The sequence below is a fragment of the Eptatretus burgeri genome, chromosome 14 (genome assembly GCF_056783735.1).
Source record: "Eptatretus burgeri isolate ZD-2024b chromosome 14, Ebu_testis_v1, whole genome shotgun sequence".
NCBI lineage: Eukaryota > Metazoa > Chordata > Myxini > Myxiniformes > Myxinidae > Eptatretus > Eptatretus burgeri.
This window is the reverse complement of record NC_140974.1, coordinates 2240189-2259374: the sequence shown is the minus strand read 5'-3', so window position 1 is coordinate 2259374 and position 19186 is coordinate 2240189. Positions and strand designations below refer to the sequence as shown.

The 19186-nt window shown below is 45.1% G+C and overlaps 1 protein-coding gene and 1 long non-coding RNA gene across 5 annotated transcripts in view; one reads left to right on the top strand and one right to left on the bottom strand.

Annotated features, from left to right (window-relative positions):
- The window catches only part of LOC147012555 (pseudouridylate synthase TRUB2, mitochondrial-like), a 71804-nt gene that overhangs the window by 31007 nt on the left and 21611 nt on the right, over window positions 1-19186 (bottom strand). The window lies entirely within an intron of this gene.
- On the top strand, window positions 3898-11223 carry LOC147012556 (uncharacterized). The gene is made up of 2 exons (XR_015050988.1): window positions 3898-3982; window positions 10962-11223. It is a non-coding gene; the product is annotated as an uncharacterized LOC147012556 (long non-coding RNA).

Genomic DNA, 19186 nt, shown 5'->3' with positions numbered 1-19186 from the left:
GGATAGGTTAGCCGAACAAGGACAGTACAGGGGGTTAGGGGACGATTTATAGTGGGGAAGTAAAAAAAAAAATGAAAAAAAAATAAGTGGGGGCGAAATTGGTTTTGGACAAATTAAGGGAGTGGGTATAGACAGTGACAGGCAAAGGCGATAGGTTGGGAGGGAGACCGTAGGGTCGGTCCGAGCCCGCCTTCCGAGTGGCCAGCACCACCGCACTCCCTCCACCAACCTCCATTGAACGGCAAAGGCTGGCCAGCTTCATCTGCTGGCTGCGTTGCTGCAAGGCAAAGGCCGGCCCACTTCATCGGCAGCTGTTGTTTTGCTGCAAGGCCTGTGCCGGCTGGATCGTCTGCAGGTGCTGTGCTGCAAGGCCTGTGCCGGCCGGATCGTCTGCAGCTGCTGTGCTGCAAGGCCTGTGCCGGCCGGATCGTCTGCAGCTGTTTTCTGCAAGGCCTGTGCCGGCCAGTTCATCTGCCGGCTGGGTTTGCCTGCAGCGGCCTTCTTCTGCGGGCTGTGTTTGCCTGCTACCTTTGCCATGCCATGCCCACTGCCCCTGTTCACCAGCCCCGTTCAATGTCTGCTTTGCCCCCACCCTGTTCATTTCCATGTGCGCCAGGATCAGAAAGCAACAGTTTGCAAGCTGCAAGAACTGCCCTGTTGGCAGCTACAACACGGGCCTGCAGTGGCGGCCCGTGCACCGTGTTTGCGTCCATCCATTCATCCATCCATTCGTTGTGTTCATTGCATGTGCCACTTGAGCTGGCACGGAGACTGCGTTTGTGCAGCCCATGCACCGTTGTGGTACACCATGCGTTCAGTTCAAAAGGGAAGGCCTTGGACTGCGTGTGAGCAGCCGGCCACGTTCCCTGTCACCTGCATTGTTTGAGCCAGAGACTGCATGTGAGCAGCCTGGCTCCCTGCTCACTGCTTTCTTTTTGCAGAGTTCATTGATCCTGGGCCATGGTTTAGTGTAAAATTTGTCAGTTAAGGTTAAGATGTACTGTAAATATGAGTGCGCCCCCGGCATGTATGTCTTAGCGCCGGCAATTTTATTTAAGTCGTCCGTGTGAGTGAGTTTGTTTAGGGAGTTACTCAGCCCTCAGGTTATTTATTTTGGGGACACGAATACCATGAATGTCGCACTCAGGGATCCGTAAGTAAAATGTACTAGGGGAAAACTACACATGATGGCACACGAAAATTTGACGACTCGGGACGAGTCTGTCAAAAGGGGAGGGGGTAGTGTTGTGGTTGACCAAATTCGCAAACCACCATTCAGGTCCCTTAGGTGAGATATCTCTGTAAGTATATGTGTCGTTAGGCCCAAACCCGTTGTTTCGAGGGAATAAATGTCATTCAGTCGGGCTGCGACTCTTCAGGATAGCCGTTTTTCTTTTACTATCTTTATTTTGGACCAGCCGCCATTACTACCACCACCAACCACGTCTCAACAGCCATCACACAACAACCACCAACCACAACGTCGCTTCACAACAACAGCCACGACCTTTACCGTCACAACTCGCCACCATCGCATCACCACCATTCTTGCGCCACTTGTGGGCACCGATACTGGACTCGTGCAGGGCGCGCACCGAGCAGCGTGTTCAGAAACATCACAGACTTTCCGAAGAAAACGGATCAAAAACGACTCACGCCCACTTCTGTTCCGTCCTATCGGTGAGCGTGGGGCGATTTGGCCCCGCCTCCAGGGCGTTGGAGTGTGGTCGCTATATGCAAATTCATGGATCAAAAAGCATTCACGCCCACTTTTCCTCGGTCCAATGGGGAGCCAGTTAGAGGTGAAGGGTCAGAGGTAAAGGGTCAAAGGTGAAGGGGCGAAGCCACGGGGCATATAAGGGGCCGCGTTCGTCAGTCGAAGCAGTTGGGAGTTCGCGGAGCCAGTGAAGAGTTGGGACGAGTCAAGAGAGGGCGATCGGACGAAGCTGTGGAGAGGCGGCGGTGGCGAAGGCGGTTGAGGGGTGCTCGCGTCGGATTCGGGGAACTGCGGAGGGAGAGGCCGGCGGCGCGACCGAGGTCGTGGTGGAGACGCTCGTCGCGGGACCCGAGACAGGGAGATATCCTCCTTTCCCCCGAGCATCAACAACCCCCTCCTGTTTCCCCCCCGCGCTGAGATAGTACGACAAGGGGGCCCCTTTCCCACCCCCTACCAGACACTGTCCGCGAGGCCCGCGGAGTTGGGACGCCACCGCCACTTTGCGTCTCATCATCAGACGGGTAGGTCCGACGCGGTCTCGGCCCCAGGCCCGCCTACCCCCCTCATCCTTGAGGGTGGTCCTTTTCTTTTGCTTTGGGTATATGTGTTGTCGGCGCCGTCTGTGAAGTAAAATTGTATAAGTGTTGCCGTGTGCTCGGTAGTTGGATAGCTCTGCATTGTCTTTTTCTTTTATATTTGCTTTTTGTGTAATATTGTGTGTTTCTTCTCCTTTTACATTTGCTTTTGGTGTAATTGTATATGTGTGCTTTCCGTTCATCGCGAAATAAATGTGCTTATTGTTGAACTGTTTTCCCGTTTCGCTTCGTCTTTTCCTGTATTGAATCTCCATCTTACTTCACGTAAAGGGTTGGTCGTGGGCTAAAACGCCTGATAATTAATCGAACCGTCGGGGCCGACGATAACACCGCTCAGTTATCCCGATAGTACGGAACGGGTCGCTTAAAGTGGCCCGTGTCCGAAGTCGACCTGCGGCGAGGTGCGATCGCCCGGTCTACCCTCCGTGTGGGTACTTAGGTAGGTCGAATTTGGCGAGCAACCCTATCCCACGCGGGGGGCTGATTGGCACGATCGTGGTGAGGCCGAAAGGTCCACCCATGACTAGTTCCCGGCGTTAGTCCGAGAGGGTCACGACTGGATTGTCCGTCCGGTGGGCGACGTGCCGCGATTCGAGTTACGTGGCCGTTCGCACGCCGGCGGGCGCGAATCCGCAACAATATGTTTATGTGATAAATACATAGGAAGGATTGATTTTATAAATTTAGACTGGACTTTTTATGATCTTTTTATGATAAAATAGGCACAAAAACCTATGAACAACCTACCTCTATTTTATTATATATATATTGTTGTATTCCGTGTTGAACAGGTTATTATTCCCCCCCCCCCCCCCGGATGGAGGGAGCGGGATATTGTAATCGTCCGGTTTGTTTGTCTGTTTGTAACTTTATGGCAAAACGGCTTTCGCAAACACTATCAAATTTAATCCACAGGTGGGAAATGAACCTTGGACGACCCCCATTAACTTTTGGGTCCAATTGGATCAAAGGTCAAGGTCACGAAAAGATCAAAATCTTTTTTCGCTCATAACTTCGTCAAAAAATGATCTGATTTACTTCAAACTAAGCTTATAGTGAACCTTATTCTATTTGTCACTTATCCTACCCATTCCTATAGTGAAAAATGCATGTTTGTGAAGATCGGTAGGGTCCGAAGTTTTGGGGGTCATGGTCAATCAAAATTACAAATTTTCCATTAAAACTAAAACATGGTTATGAAAACACAACTTTACGGGAAAACGGCTGGCTCAAACACTGTCAAATTGTATCCACAGGTGGGTTATGAACCTCGGACGACCCCATTAACTTTTGGGTCCAATTAGGTCAAAGGTCAAGGTCAGGTCACAAAAAGGTCAAAACTTCGTCAAAAATGGTTTAATTGACTTCAAACCAAGACTAAAATATTCATTATCAATATTCAGGTTAAGGATGTATAAAATTTAAATTTGATCCCCAAAATAACTTTATGCCTTAAATGGGCGGGATTTGTTGTGCCTGGCACCACTTGTTTAATTTTGTATTTGTATCAGTGTTTTATGTACCTGCTTGTAATCTCTAGTTTAACCATATTAAACCCAGAGAATAAATGTTGTCTTTTTCTTTCAGATCATGGATGCCGAGAAAGCAGATACACACACCAAACGAGCTGGACTGGAAATGGATTATTCACACTGCATCATCTGCCAGGGTGTGAGCCTTGAGAATGTGATTACAAAGCCAAAGGATGAAAGCATAAATAAACTGCGAAAGGTTGTAAACCAAAGAGCAGGATATGATGAGAATGAGTTTGTGGTTATCAAGGATCAGTTTCAGGGCACCTCTCGAACAGGCCTGAAGGATAATAACATCTTGTGGCACAAAGCGTGTTACGCCAACTATACAAGTGCAATACACATTAAACAATCAATCAGAAGAGCGTCATATAAGGGCTCTCACCAATGAAGATACTCCTCTACTTCGGAAAAAGAAAGGAAGGCCAGTAAAGTCACAGCATGGGCTGTCTGCTCAAACAATTTCTGCAGAGGAGCCATTCACCAGATCTCTGAAATCATCATTTAAGAGAACTGAATGCTTTTTTTTGCCACATATCAAGATTTGTCAAGGATCAACTTCATGTCTGCCAAAGTCATAATGTTGTCAAAATAATTGCTCACATTGTAGAGACCTCTGGAAATGAACAGTGGCGTGTCAACGATGCTGAACTGATCGCTCCTTCAGATGCTCTGTCAAGGGACATTCCTTACCATCAAGTTTGCATGACAGAAGTATCAAGGAAGTGCAAACATTGTCAGTTCCTCATCATCCCCTGCTACATCATCATCAGAATCTTTAGAACAGACAATAAACTTTGTTGGTGCCAAAATGCAGTTTACAGTCAGTTGAATGAGAGACCAAAGCCTGGTGTTGGCTTAGTGGTTAGGGTGGCGGCTTGGGATCCCAGGGTCCTGAGTTCAAGCCCCGTTGGCTGCTGAATTAACACCAGGGGGTTGACTCAGCCTGTCATCCTTCCGAGGTCGGTGAAATGAGTGCCAGTGTACTGGTCCCGGTGTATGCCCTGGTTAGAATAGGTGTACCATATCCCTGTGTGTCGTAAGAGGCGACCAGGGTTGGCGTCAGGAAGGGCATCCGGCCATAAAACATTGCCTCAAGGAAAAGCCAAACCCCTGCACAGCAGGGAAAAATGGCTGTAAAAACGGTCATTTTTTTTTTTTTGAATGAGAGACCAAACCAAGGGGAAATAATTCCAATTCATGAAGCTGGACAGGACTATGAGAATATGACGAGACCACGATCAAAACAGAACATGTATGATGCATCAAATTGAAGATAATTGCATTCTGATCATCTGTATATGTCTAACAGTGTTGTACAATAAATATAAATGAAATTATATACATTTGAATATATTGTTGTGGTTGACGAAATTCGCAAACCACCATTCAGGTCCCTTAGGTGAGATATCTCTGTAAGTATATGTGTAGTTAGGCCCAAACCCGTTGTTTAGAGGGAATAAATGTCATTCATGCGGGCTGCGACCCTTTTAGATAGCCGTTTTTCTTTTACTATCTTTATTTTGGACCAGCCGCCATTACTACCACCACAACCACCACCAACCACGTCTCAACAGCCATCACACAACAACCACCAACCGCAACGCCGCTTCACAACCACAGCCACGACCCTTGCCGTCACATCTCGCTCTCGCAACCATCGCATCACCGCCATTCCCGCGCCGCTTGTGGACACCGATCCTGGACTCGTGCAGGGCGCGCACCGAGCAGCGGGTGCAAAAACACCAGCCTTTCCGAGAAATCGGATCAAAAACGATTCACGCCCACTTCTGTTCCGTCCTATCAGTGAGCATGGGGCGATTTGGCCCCGCCTCCAGGTGTGTCGGAGTATAATCGCTATATGCAGATTCGCGGATCAAAAAGCATTCACGCCCACTTTTCCTCTGTCCAATGGGGAGCCAGCCAGAGGTAAAGGGTCGAAGGTGAAGGAGCGAAGCCACGGGGGCTATAAAGGGCCGCGTTCGCTCGCCAAAAAGGCAGTTGAGTTGGGAAGAGTCAAGTAGTAGGAGTCAGTCAAGGAGAGTGGAGAAGAGAAGAGTCGGAGAAAGCAGTTGGATGGAGCTGTGGAGAGTTGGAGAGGTGGCGGCGGCGAAGGCAGTCGAGAGGGCGCTCGTGTCAGAGTCGGGGAGCTGCGGAGAGGGGAGGCCGGTAACGCGACCGAGGTCGCGGTGGAGACGCTCGTCGCGGGACCCGAGCCAGCGAGATATCCTCATCCCCCCCCGAGCATCAACAACCCCCTCCTGTTTCCCACCGCGCTGAGATAGCGTGAGAAGGGGGCCCCGTTCCCACCCCATTCCAGACACTGTCCGCGAGGCCCGCGGAGTCGGGGCAACACCGCCATTTTGCGGCTCATCACCAGACGGGTAGGCTCGACGCGGTCTCGGCCCCAGGCCCGTCTGCCCCCATCATCGTTGAGAGTGGTCCCTTTTTCTTTTGCTTTGAGTATATGTGTTGTCGGCGCCGTCTGTGAAGTAAAACTGTATAAGTGTTGCCGTGTGCTCGGTAGTCGGTGGTAGATCTGCATTGTGTTTCACTTTTACATTTGCTTTTTGTGCATTATTGTGGTGTTTCTTCTTTTACATTTGCTTTTGGTGTATAATTGTATATGTGTGCTATCCGTGTGCCATCGCGAAATAAATGTGCTTTATGTTGAACTGTTTTTCCCGTTTCGCTTCGTCTTTTCTTTAATTGAATCTCCATCTTACTTCACGTAAAGGGTTGGTCGTGGGCTAAATATGCCCAATAATTAATCGAACCGTCGAGGCCGACGATAACACCGCTCGGTTATCCCGATAGTACGGAACGGGTCGCTTAAAGTGGCCCGTGTCCGAAGTCGACCTGCGGCGAGGTGCGATCGCCCGGTCTACCCTCCGTGTGGGTACTTAGGTAGGTCGAATTTGGCGAGCAACCCTATCCCACGCGGGGGGCCGATTGGCACGATCGTGGTGAGGCCGAAAGGCCCACCCATGACTAGTTCCCGGCGTTAGTCCGAGAGGGTCACGACGGGAGTGTCCGTCCGGTGGGCGACGTGCCGCGATTCGAGTTACGTGGCCGCTCGCACGCCGGCGGGCGCGAATCCGCAACAATATATTCCCTATCTTTCGAATAAACACAAAATCAACACTCCGTATTCCTCAATGAATATATTTGACATTATATGAATTTTATTGCAGGTACAGACTATTTAATGATAGTTAGAAACGGTTTTAATTACCGTTTTAGAAGATCGTTGTGTTTAGCACAGATAGCTACGTACCCAACTCTGTGAAGGCGATGGAACGACTGAGGAGAGGATCTGGGGACAAACTGATTCTGAAGGGGGGAAACACTAAAAAACCTGCAGATTGGAAGTTCTTCTTGAGCAATGATGAGAGCAAGGAATAGTTCATTGAACTCCTCACTCGACTCTGGAGCCAAGACGCTTATGCCAGCAAGTTACACGGGAGGAAAGTAATTGTGACTTGTGGCGGATCAGCAATCTACTGACATCTGAAGACGGTCTGTCAACGTGTAACAGAGAACTGAACACACTAAAATCCACTCAAGAAGAAACTGATTCTCGAATCATTCTGTATTGTGAGTATGCCAGGAGTCAGAAGTACAGCCACATCAGGGTGAAGAGTCCAGATAGTGATACATTTGTCATCTCATGCACTACGCTGCAACTATGATAGTTGTGACGATCTTGTTTGACACAGGTACCGGGAACAAGAAGAGGCTTATCGACATGACCGAAATTGCCCGTGGTTATTCTACACAGCATTCAACGGCAATAATGGCTCTTCATGTATTCAGTGGCTGCAGTGTCACTATTCAGTTACTCGACCAGCGCTTTCAAGGGTCCAGGCAAGGTGAAGCCACTGAAGACCCTTTCTAGGCTGCCCAAGTTTGTACCAGTTCTAGCTAGATTAGGAAACACGTGGGAAGTACCAACGACCTGATGGATGACCTGGACGAGTTCACCTTAGCGTTATATGGAAGACCTCGTACTCAGAGCGTCAATGAGCTGCGGTTCATGAAAATGAATGAGCTGTATGTGAAAGATGATGACCGTCTCTCCCATTCGAGCACAGTTGACATGGGCACTCTCCCTCCATGCAAGAAGAGCCTGGAGCAACACATCCGGAGAGTCAACTAACAACTTGGCATTTGGAAAAAAGCCCATGCTGCAAATCTTGAAATCCCTGAGCCAAGTGATGGACATGGGTGGATTTTAGTTGAGGGGAAGCTGGAGCCTATTTGGTACGAGGGAGGGGTCCTGCCACAGCAGTTGGTAAACATCGCTGAAGATTCAGCGAACATTAATGAGTCGGACATTCCAGACGAATCGGACTATCTTAATGGAGACAGCTCAGAGTCTAACAATGAGTAGGATTAGTTGCAATTCACGTTAACGACAGGAACATTCATTTCTATTGGAGAAAACTTCTGTTTTTAATTGTTTCGAATATGTTGTATTTAAATACTTACCATGTTTGAGATTTGGTTATGTTATTTAGTTCCGTGAGTATTGTATTCAATATGATGCGGATATAATGCAAATATAAACACCATTTTATTCACTCTGAAATGTATGCTTTCTGCAGTCTGCATTAGCACTGTAATTTGTAGATGTATGTTTGGAAATATGATGGATGAATATGGGAAGAAATATGAAGGATAATGAAATATTGCACGTAAAATATTCTTGTATTATAGGTAACTGACATGATCCGGATTATGGAGATATAGACTGGAAATGTTTATGTGCAATGAAATATATTGTAGTTTGGTGATGCTGATGGTGGGCATCTTGGATTTTTTGGTTGCTTTCAAACTATACTATTTAATAATATTTTGTGTGGTATTATAACTAATTCTCTGTAATCATGGTAATAGTTTGTCAAGTAATGTTCCATAAAAGTCACTACAAATATGTATTTCATCAAAATGTGGTTGTTTGAAAACATTATTTGTCTGAATACCTGTTTGATGCTTATTGTGTGTTAACGTTGTATATTTTCATAATAGTTGCTTGATATTTTCGAAAAATAAAAGGAAATTAATATCGTTTCTCACTATCATTGAATAGTCTGTACCTGCAATATTCATATAATGTCAAATATATTCATTGCGGAATACAGTGTTGATTTTGTGTTTATTCGAAAGATAGGGAATATTTATTCAAATGTATATAATCTCCAACCCAAAATCAGGTCACTCTAGCCTGGAAATGCTGCTTCTGCTCTCCCAACAATGTATGGAGGTCCTCAATGCCAGATATGAAATCCTAGCCATATCCCTGGACATATCACGTGCTTTTGACACTGTCTGGCACCCTGCCCTGCTCACCAAACTCTCTTCCTATGGTATCCAAGGCCATCTTCACTCATGGCTCGCAGACTTCCTCTCCTGTCGCAGTCAACGTGTGGCTCTAAATGGAGTTCTTTCATCCCCCCCTTCCTGTCCAGGCTGGAGTTCCTCAAGGTAGCATTCTGGGCCCTGTTCTTTTTCTGGTTTTCATCAATGATCTCTCCAACTCTCTGGAAAATCCTCTATATCTCTTTGCTGATGACTCCACCCTCTGCCGTACCATCGATCATCCCTCAGACCGGCAAGCAGCAGCTTCTTCACTCACTGCAGATCTGGATAAAATCACAAACTGGTCCAACACGTGTAACATGTCTTTCAATCCGGACAAATCTCACATTCTCACGTTGTCTCTCCGAAAGGACCGTTTAGAACCTCCCCCCCCCATCCACTTTCTCAACAATCCTCTGGAAGAAGTCCTTTCTTTCAAGCTTCTGGGTCTCACGATCTGCCATGACCTTTCCTGGGAAAGCCACATTTCAAACCTCGCCTCCAAAGCCAGTCGCCGATTGGGAATCCTACGTCGTGCAAAGTCCTTCCTCGGCTGACCTGAGCTCCTGACCACTTACAAAGCTTTCATCCGCAGCCTGATGGAGTACTGCTCTCCCCTCCAGGCTGGTGTTCCTGCCTCCCACCTTTCTCGGCTTCACGCTGTGGAAACCAAGGCATTTCGGATGATTGGCATCTCCCGCAATGAGGCTGAGTCTTTGGGCCTCTCACTCAATCACCGCAGGCTGGTCGGTGGTCTTTCTGTATTCTACCGTCTACTCTCCAGCCTCGCCCCCCTACTCTCTCTGCGATTTGTCCCCACCACATTTCCGCAGGGCGCTCAAGGTCCGCCAACAACCCCCTTCTGGTAAAACTACCAAAATCACGAATCACTGCTCTCACCTTCACCCTTTCATTCCTCTTTTCCCCGCCTTTGGAATGAACTCCCTCGCTCCAACAATCCCATTCTTCCCTCCAGGCCTTCAAAACAGCTGTTCACCACCACCTCTTATCATCCCCCATCCAAATCCTCGATCTTTTCTACCCCCAGTAATCCACCCAAGCCCACCTCCTTCAAATTCCCTGCTTTCCTTCCTGAAAGTCCCTGTAATGTCCATCTTGTGTTCCCCATGTTCCCCACTCCATCCCCCTCCCTTCCACAGATCTCCTAATGTCTCTGTTCCCCACTCTTTTGTCCTTCCCACTCCTGCCCCTCTTGTATCATGCCCCCCTTGCTGTGTGTTGCGTGTTAGCTCTCACACGAGCCTCGACAAGGTATACAAAAAAAAATTCATTTACATTTCATGTACAACACTGTTAGACATATACAGATGATCAGAATGCAATTATCTTCAATTTTATGCATCATACATGTATATTGGATATGATTTGGGCCTTCTGCATGCCACTTTGATTCCATCAGTAAATTGAATTCGACACAAATCAATAAAAGTATAATTTTAGGGTACCCCTATTCAAAAGGTCAAAACAGGTAGTGCATCCAAAAATTTTCAATGTTAACATTCATATTCGTGTTCAGTATATCCAGGGGATTCAGAAAAACATAGGTTTGCTGGGAGCTGGACGTATTCCCGTGCACGGTGGCCATATCTGGCCCATGGCCTATATCTGTATCATCTGATGAATGAGCTCATAAGCCATTTGTGACTTGTCTGTGCATGAATGCAGTGGACCTCCAGCTTGCATGATTACATTGTTCGTTGTAGAAAGTTCATACATGCCAACTACCTCTTTCAGGTCAACATCACGGGAAGATCGTGATATGACAAGAAGGCGAGCCATCATTGATGCAGATTCCTTTATCACAATTTCTTGTTTTCCATGTTTTGATCTTATCTCCTTTCCAGCTGATGTCCATGTTTGTACTTTGACCTTCATTTTGTCCCATAGATTTGTGTCCTTTTATTCTGTCATGAACAGACTTTTCATATGCTTAAGTTTCTGCATTCGGGATATTCTTAGTGATGTCCTGAGGAATTACCATGATGTTTTTATTGTTGATCAGTTTCTCTCTCAATTTTTTTTCCCTCCAACACATCCACATAAAAGGGAATATGTAGAATGATGACATCTTCAGATGATATCTCAATAAATATTATCTATCCATCCATCGGGACCATACTCTGCGCAGACAGTTGGTGCTGCCTTAAGTAGTCTCCTTGGATATTGGACACAATCCTGGACGGGTCGCCACTCCGACACAGTATACCAGCATGCTGGCACTCATTTTGCCGACCTCGGAAGGATGACAGATCGAGTTAACCCCACCTGGTATTAATTCAACAACTGAGCGGGATTTGAACTCAGGACCCTAGGATCCCAAGCCCACCACCCAAACCATTCAGCATACACCAGGCATATGACATCTTTGAGGCGCTGAATATTCCTTTCTTGTCAATCCAATTTCGACTGGCTGAAATCGGAGTGATGGGATCTTTATTTATCATGACAGAAGTAACTGGAGGGGGAGCACTCGGTAGAGTGCAAAACCTCCACCGCCAATACTGCTGGGTCACTCAAGTGAACCTTATATCTTATTCATTAAATATGATGTTAACAGTGCTGACAGTTATAGTTCTTTTCTCCAACATTTTGGGGGGGGGTGGGGGTTGGAAATCACTTAAAACATGTAGAAATGCAAAAAAAAGAAATCAAAATTTTGTTGAAAAAAAAGTTGCAAAAATTTTTTTTTCTATAACAATTATTTTGGGGGGAGGGGGTTGGAAATCACTTAAAACATGTAGAAATGCAAAAAGAAAAAACATTTCTCTAAAAAGTTTTTTTTTTGGGGGGGGGAGGGTGGTTGGAAATCACTCAAAACATGTAGAAATGCAAAAAGAAAAAAAAATATTCTCTAAATTTTTTTTGGATGGGGGGTAACAATTTTTTGGGGGGGTTGGAAATCACTTAAAACATGTAGAAATGCAAAAAAAAATTCTCTTTTTTGGGGTGGGTAACAATTTTTTGGGGGGTGGGTTGGAAATCACTTAAAACATGCAAAAATAAAAAATACTCTCACAATTTTTCTTTGGGGGGGGGGGACCAAGTCCAAAATTTAATGGCATGATCCTTGGACCATACCTAACCCCCCCCCCCACCAAGTTTCGTCGAAATCCGTCAAAGAGTTTTTCCGTAATACTGTTCACAAACAAACAAACAAACAGAAAGGGGTGAAAACAGTAACCTCCATCCATCTTCGAAGATGGCGGAGGTTAATAAAATAAAATGCGAAATAACTAACTGATGTATGGTGAGTTTTGAATGAAATCCAAGATGGCTGCCATACTATGAAGACAACATTGAAAAAAAAAATAAATGTCAAACTTGATTTTCAGATCATTTGGGTCACACACACTGTCTAAAAAATCACAAGTAAAAAAAAATAAAAAAAACAATCCTTATGAAATTTTCATGAAATGACAACCGAACAGACCATCACCTATCAAACTCATCCCCCTTGTTTTGTCATAAGTCGTCCACAAATTTTTCAGATATTATGCAACAACATCGTTTTTGGCCCCGTCTCTTAGTGATGAAGAATCACTTAAAAAAAACATTATAAACTCTCGGATCGTGATTCAGATCTTCACCAAAATCGAATCAATTCTTGCAAGTCACACACCCATCCTGTCCACCAAATTTCGTCCAAATCAACCATAACTTTTTGAGACATCGTGCTACATATAGTTTTTGACCCAATCTCTCAATGGTGAAGAATCATTTCAAAAAAATTATAGTATCTGGATCTTCACCAAAATCTGTTCATTAAAAGTGAAAAAAACAAACAATATTCAGGCAACATACAAGATGTTACTTATGGCAAGTAAACGGAAGGTGTGATACTAACCCGTAAAGGTATTGAAGGTGCGATACTGACCCGAAAATAAATTTAAGTTGTGATACCGACCCAAAAAGGAATTGAAGTTGTGATACTGACCCGTAAAGGAATCGAAGGTGTGATACTGACCCGTAAAGGTATTGAAGGTGCGATACTGACCCGAAAAGGAATTTAAGTTGTGATACCGACCCAAAAAGGAATTGAAGTTGTGATACTGACCCCAAAAGGAATTGAAGGTATGCTACCGACGCGAAAATAAATTGAAGGTGTGATACCGACCCTAAAAGGAATTTAAGGTGTGATACTGACCCATAAAGGAATTGAAGGTGTGATACCGACCCGAAAAGGAATTGAAGGTGCGATACTGACCCGTAAAGGAATTGAAGGTGCAATACCGACCCTTAAAGGAAGTGAAGGTGCGAGACCGACCCAAAATGGAATTGAAGGTGTGATACTGACTCCTAAAGCAATTGAAGGTGTGATACTGACCCCTAAAGGAATTTAAGTTATGATACCGACCCATAAAGGAAATGAAGGTGTGATACCGACCCGAAAAGGAATTGAAGGTGCGATACTGACCCGTAAAGAAATTGAAGGTGTGATACTGACCCTAAAAAAAATTTAAGTTGTGATACCGACCCATAAAGGAAATGAAGGTGTGATACCGACCCAAAAAGGAATTGAAGGTGCGATACTGACCCGTAAAGGAATTGAAGGTGCAATACCGACCCTTAAAGGAAGTGAAGGTGTGAGACCGACCCAAAATGGAATTGAAGGTGTGATACTGACCCCTAAAGCAATTGAAGGTGTGATACTGACCCCGAAAGCAATTGAAGGTGTGATACTGACCCCTAAAGCAATTGAAGGTGTGATACTGACCCTAAAAGGAATTGAAGGTGTGATACTGACCCTAAAAGGAATTGAAGGCGTGATACTGACCCATAAAGGAAATGAAGGTGTGATACCGACCCGAAAAGGAATTGAAGGTGCGATACCGACCCGAAAAGGAATTGAAGGTGCGATACCGACCCGTAAAGGAATTGAAGGTGCGATACCGACCCGTAAAGGAATTGAAGGTGCGATACCGACCCGTAAAGGAATTGAAGGTGCAATACTGACCCTTAAAGGAATTGAAGGTGCAATACTGACCCTTAAAGGAAGTGAAGGTGTGATACTGACCCTAAAAGGAATTGAAGGTGTGATACTGACCCATAAAGGAAATGAAGGTGTGATACCGACCCGAAAAGGAATTGAAGGTGTGATACTGACCCCTAAAGGAATTGAAGGTGTGATAGCGACCCGAAAAGGAATTGAAGGTGTGATACTGACCCGTAAAGGAATTGAAGGTGTGATACCGACCCAAAAAGCAATTGAAGGTGTGATACTGACCCCTAAAGGAATTGAAGGTGTGATACTGACCCGTAAAGGAATTGAAGGTGCGATACTGACCCGTAAAGGAATTGAAGGTGCAATACCGACCCTTAAAGGAAGTGAAGGTGCGAGACCGACCCAAAATGGAATTGAAGGTGTGATACCGACCCAAAAAGCAATTGAACGTGTGATACTGACCCCTAAAGGAATTGAAGGTGTGATACTGACCCTAAAAGGAATTGAAGGTGTGATACTGACCCATAAAGGAAATGAAGGTGTGATACCGACCCGAAAAGGAATTGAAGGTGTGATACCGACCCGAAAAGGAATTGAAGGTGTGATACCGACCCTAAAAGGAATTTAAGGTGTGATACTGACCCATAAAGGAATTGAAGGTGTGATACTGACCCGTAAAGGAATTGAAGGTGTGATACTGACCCGTAAAGGACTTGAAGGTGTGATACTGACCCGTAAAGGACTTGAAGGTGTGATACCGACCCAAAAAGCAATTGAAGGTGTGATACTGACCCCTAAAGGAATTGAAGGTGTGATACTGACCCTAAAAGGAATTGAAGGTGTAATACTGACCCATAAAGGAAATGAAGGTGTGATACCGACCCGAAAAGGAATTGAAGGTGTGATACTGACCCGTAAAGGACTTGAAGGTGTGATACTGACCCGTAAAGGAATTGAAGGTGTGATACTGACCCATAAAGGAATTGAAGGTGTGATACTGACCCATAAAGGAAATGAAGGTGTGATACTGACCCATAAAGGAAATGAAGGTGTGATACCGACCCGAAAAGGAATTGAAGGTGTGATACTGACCCGTAAAGGACTTGAAGGTGTGATACTGACCCGTAAAGGAATTGAAGGTGTGATACTGACCCGTAAAGGAATTGAAGGTGTGATACCGACCCGAAAAGGAATTGAAGGTGTGATACCGACCCGAAAAGGAATTGAAGGTGTGATACCGACCCGAAAAGGAATTGAAGGTGTGATACCGACCCGAAAAGGAATTGAAGGTGTGATACTGACCCGTAAAGGAATTGAAGGTGTGATACTGACCCGTAAAGGAATTGAAGGTGTGATACTGACCCGTAAAGGACTTGAAGGTGTGATACTGACCCGTAAAGGACTTGAAGGTGTGATACCGACCCGAAAAGGAATTGAAGGTGTGATACTGACCCGAAAAGGAATTGAAGGTGTGATACTGACCCATAAAGGAAATGAAGGTGTGATACTGACCCATAAAGGAAATGAAGGTGTGATACCGACCCGAAAAGGAATTGAAGGTGTGATACTGACCCGAAAAGAAATTGAAGGTGCGATACTGACCCTAAAAGGAATTTAAGTTGTGATACTGACCCGAAAAGGAATTGAAGGTGTGATACTGACCCATAAAGGAAATGAAGGTGTGATACTGACCCATAAAGGAAATGAAGGTGTGATACCGACCCGAAAAGGAATTGAAGGTGTGATACTGACCCATAAAGGAAATGAAGGTGTGATACCGACCCGAAAAGGAATTGAAGGTGTGATACTGACCCGAAAAGGAATTGAAGGTGTGATACCGACCCGAAAAGAAATTGAAGGTGCGATACTGACCCATAAATGAAATGAAGTTGTGATACCGACCCGAAAAGGAATTGAAGGTGTGATACTGACCCATAAAGGAATTGAAGGTGTGATACTGACCCATAAAGGAAATGAAGGTGTGATACTGACCCATAAAGGAAATGAAGGTGTGATACCGACCCGAAAAGGAATTGAAGGTGTGATACTGACCCGAAAAGGAATTGAAGGTGTGATACTGACCCATAAAGGAAATGAAGGTGTGATACTGACCCATAAAGGAAATGAAGGTGTGATACCGACCCATAAAGGAAATGAAGGTGTGATACCGACCCGAAAAGGAATTGAAGGTGTGATACTGACCCGAAAAGGAATTGAAGGTGTGATACCGACCCGAAAAGGAATTGAAGGTGTGATACTGACCCGTAAAGGAATTGAAGGTGTGATACTGACCCGTAAAGGAATTGAAGGTGTGATACTGACCCGTAAAGGAATTGAAGGTGTGATACTGACCCGTAAAGGAAATGAAGGTGTGATACTGACCCATAAAGGAAATGAAGGTGTGATACCGACCCGAAAAGGAATTGAAGGTGTGATACTGACCCGAAAAGGAATTGAAGGTGTGATACCGACCCGAAAAGAAATTGAAGGTGTGATACTGACCCATAAAGGAAATGAAGGTGTGATACTGACCCATAAAGGAAATGAAGGTGTGATACCGACCCGAAAAGGAATTGAAGGTGTGATACTGACCCGAAAAGGAATTGAAGGTGTGATACTGACCCATAAATGAAATGAAGTTGTGATACCGACCCGAAAAGGAATTGAAGGTGTGATACTGACCCATAAAGGAAATGAAGGTGTGATACTGACCCATAAAGGAAATGAAGGTGTGATACCGACCCGAAAAGGAATTGAAGGTGTGATACCGACCCGAAAAGGAATTGAAGGTGTGATACCGACCCTAAAAGGAATTTAAGGTGTGATACTGACCCATAAAGGAATTGAAGGTGTGATACCGACCCGAAAAGGAATTGAAGGTGTGATACTGACCCGTAAAGGAATTGAAGGTGTGATACTGACCCGTAAAGGACTTGAAGGTGTGATACCGACCCAAAAAGCAATTGAAGGTGTGATACTGACCCCTAAAGGAATTGAAGGTGTGATACTGACCCCTAAAGGAATTGAAGGTGTGATACTGACCCATAAAGGAATTGAAGGTGTGATACTGACCCATAAAGGAAATGAAGGTGTGATACTGACCCATAAAGGAAATGAAGGTGTGATACCGACCCGAAAAGGAATTGAAGGTGTGATACCGACCCGAAAAGGAATTGAAGGTGTGATACCGACCCGAAAAGGAATTGAAGGTGTGATACTGACCCGTAAAGGAATTGAAGGTGTGATACTGACCCGTAAAGGAATTGAAGGTGTGATACTGACCCGTAAAGGAATTGAAGGTGTGATACTGACCCGTAAAGGAATTGAAGGTGTGATACTGACCCGTAAAGGAATTGAAGGTGTGATACTGACCCGTAAAGGAATTGAAGGTGTGATACTGACCCGTAAAGGAATTGAAGGTGTGATACCGACCCGAAAAGGAATTGAAGGTGTGATACTGACCCGTAAAGGAATTGAAGGTGTGATACCGACCCGTAAAGGAATTGAAGGTGTGATACCGACCCGAAAAGGAATTGAAGGTGTGATACCGACCCGAAAAGGAATTGAAGGTGTGATACTGACCCGTAAAGGAATTGAAGGTGTGATACTGACCCGTAAAGGAATTGAAGGTGTGATACCGACCCGAAAAGAAATTGAAGGTGCGATACTGACCCTAAAAGGAATTTAAGTTGTGATACCGACCCGAAAAGGAATTTAAGTTGTGATACCGACCCGAAAAGGAATTGAAGGTGTGATACTGACCCGAAAAGGAATTGAAGGTGTGATACCGACCCGAAAAGAAATTGAAGGTGCGATACTGACCCGAAAAGGAATTTAAGTTATGATACCGACCCGAAAAGGAATTGAAGGTGCGATACTGACCCGAAAAGGAATTTAAGTTATGATACCGACCCGAAAAGGAATTGAAGGTGTGATACTGACCCATAAATGAAATGAAGTTGTGATACCGACCCGAAAAGGAATTGAAGGTGTGATACTGACCCATAAAGGAAATGAAGGTGTGATACTGACCCATAAAGGAAATGAAGGTGTGATACTGACCCATAAAGGAAATGAAGGTGTGATACCGACCCGAAAAGGAATTGAAGGTGTGATACTGACCCGAAAAGGAATTGAAGGTGTGATACTGACCCCTAAAGGAATTGAAGGTGTGATACTGACCCCTAAAGGAATTGAAGGTGTGATACCGACCCATAAAGGAATTGAAGGTGCGAGACCGACCCAAAATGGAATTGAAGGTGTGATACCGACCCAAAAAGCAATTGAAGGTGTGATACTGACCCCTAAAGGAATTGAAGGTGTGATACTGACCCTAAAAGGAATTGAAGGTGTGATACTGACCCATAAAGGAAATGAAGGTGTGATACCGACCCATAAAGGAAATGAAGGTGTGATACCGACCCGAAAAGGAATTGAAGGTGTGATACCGACCCGAAAAGGAATTGAAGGTGTGATACCGACCCGAAAAGGAATTGAAGGTGTGATACTGACCCGTAAAGGACTTGAAGGTGTGATACTGACCCGTAAAGGACTTGAAGGTGTGATACTGACCCGTAAAGGAATTGAAGGTGTGATACTGACCCGTAAAGGAATTGAAGGTGTGATACTGACCCGTAAAGGAATTGAAGGTGTGATACTGACCCGTAAAGGAATTGAAGGTGTGATACCGACCCGTAAAGGAATTGAAGGTGTGATACCGACCCGAAAAGGAATTGAAGGTGTGATACTGACCCGTAAAGGAATTGAAGGTGTGATACCGACCCGTAAAGGAATTGAAGGTGTGATACCGACCCGAAAAGGAATTGAAGGTGTGATACCGACCCGAAAAGGAATTGAAGGTGTGATACTGACCCGTAAAGGAATTGAAGGTGTGATACTGACCCGTAAAGGAATTGAAGGTGTGATACCGACCCGAAAAGAAATTGAAGGTGCGATACTGACCCTAAAAGGAATTTAAGTTGTGATACCGACCCGAAAAGGAATTGAAGGTGTGATA